This window comes from Penaeus chinensis, chromosome 4, assembly GCF_019202785.1.
Source record: "Penaeus chinensis breed Huanghai No. 1 chromosome 4, ASM1920278v2, whole genome shotgun sequence".
Lineage (NCBI taxonomy): Eukaryota > Metazoa > Arthropoda > Malacostraca > Decapoda > Penaeidae > Penaeus > Penaeus chinensis.
The window spans coordinates 34,392,941-34,395,440 of NC_061822.1; positions in this window are offsets into that span (position 1 = coordinate 34,392,941).

Genomic DNA, 2,500 nt, shown 5'->3' on the forward strand with positions numbered 1-2,500 from the left:
ATTATCATTATTACTGTTACCATTATTATTATTATTATTATTATTATTATAATTATTATTACTATTATTATTATTATTATTATTGTTAATATTATTACTATTGTTATAATTATCATTATCATTATCATTATCATTATTATTATTATTATTATTATTATTATTATTATTATTATTATTATTATTATTATTATTATTATTATTATTATTATGGTTATGGTTATGATTAGACGCCGTAGAAATGCAATGATAATGATACACTAATGTTAATTATATTGATGATGATACTAAAATAATATTCTTCTTTATCATTAACATTATCATAACCTTTACTATTAAAATTGACTTTATATTACTTATATTACTATTACTATGCTTATTATTGTTATTATTATTATCATTATTATTATCGCTATTATTATTTTTATTATTATTATTGTTATTATTATTATTATTATTATTATTATTATTATTATTATTATTATTATTATTATTATTATTATTATTATTATTATTATTATTTTTATTTATTGTTATCATCATCTTCATCATTATTTATTATTATTATTATTTTATGATTACTATTATTATTGTTATTATCATTATCATTATTATTATTATTATGTTTATAATTATTATTGTTATTATTATTATTATAATTATTATTATTATTATCATTACCATTATCATTATCATTATCATTATCATTACTATTATTATTCCTATTATTATTATTATTATTATTATTATTATTATTATTATCATTATTAGTAGTATTAATATCATCATCATTATTATTGTTGTTATTATTATTATTATCACTATCCTCATCATCAACAACAATATTGATAGTGATAACAACTCTTATGATAATGATAACACCTTTGATAATAATTATAAGAACAGCAACCATGTACCATCAATAAGGAAAGAAAATGGAAATGATAATCATAACAGAAAAAAAATCCCGTTACTAATTACATAACAAAACACAGAAGATAAAGAAAAAGAAACAAACCAATCTAGCACTACCCACAAAAACAAACCAACTCTCAAAAATTCAATAGTAACCAAGAAACAACGTTTGGCATTCCTCAAGCCTGTCCTAAGATGCTAGCTTGGCTGGGTTAACGAAGGCAATAGCCCGGGGTGGCAGCGGTCGTGTTCTCAGCTGCGAGGATCTGGCAACACTGCCCACCTGGCCACAGCTTGAACCACGAGAGGCCAAGCGCCATTACCGTAATTGTGATACTTCATCTTTTTCTTTTCATGGTAACGATTCCGTGTGTAATTTACCTCGGAAAATAAGCGTATGTTATTTCTGGGGGGGAAAGTTTTTGATACGGGGAAAGTATGTATGTCCGCATACACTAACATATATTATTGCTCATATTCAGACACACATACACATACACATACACACACATACACACACATTCATATATGTGTGTGTATAAATATATATATATATATATATATATATATATATATATATATATATTTATATATATATATGCATGTATGTATGTATGTATGTATGTATGTATGTATTTAAGTATGCATGTATGTTTGTGTTTGTATGTGTATACGTAAGCATATATACACATTAATTTTTAAAATGTGTTGATTACGTGGTGAGTAAGACGGGATTGCCAACTATATAGGCATATCCGTGTGAAGTCTTATAGATATTGTAGACTTTAGTTTAAGAACTCATAAATCTAATTAAAATCCATCGGCTGAGAGCCCTTTGCTTAAATAAGTTGTTTATTAAATCCCTAATATTAAAGAAGGAGAGGAAGTCACGGGAAGAAGCAATGTTTATCATCTCGCTCCTTCATGAGATGACTTTCCCTTCCACGTGGCTGAGTTGCAATGTTGTTTGTTAAAAGTCTCGTCCATAATGAAAATGTAAAATAAATCTGAATGGAAATAAATGTTGAAATAATTCAGTTGTCTGACGAGTCTCCTCGCATGCAGGTTCGGGAAAGCATTGGTGATATCAACAAGCCATTTTTTAACTATCCCATTGTTCAAAGATTTTTTTGTTGTTGTTGTTTTTTGCGTGGATACGACGCTGGAGCTAATTGAAGTTGACAGTTCCGGATGCATCGATGAAGAAATTGGAATTCTACCAATGGCATGAAAGTAGTGAGCAAGAGAGAGAAAAAAAATAAATAAATAAAAATAAATATATAAAACATCAAATTAGAAGGGAATAAATAGCCAGGAGCAGCGCTCCTGCTAAATTTAGCTATTGTAATACAATTGTATTTGATACCATAGGCCGTTAAGTTCGTTTAAATAAATATCAATCAAGGCTTGTAATAAAATTCATAATAGTTTGACATACCCAAAGGGAGATAGCAAAGTGAAAAGATACGTATGCATGTGTGTGTGTGTGTGTGTGTGTGTGTGTGTGTGTGTGTGTGTGTGTGTGTGTGTGTGTGTGTGTGTGTGTGTGTGTGTGTGTAATAATAAATAGGTAGATAAATACATAGGC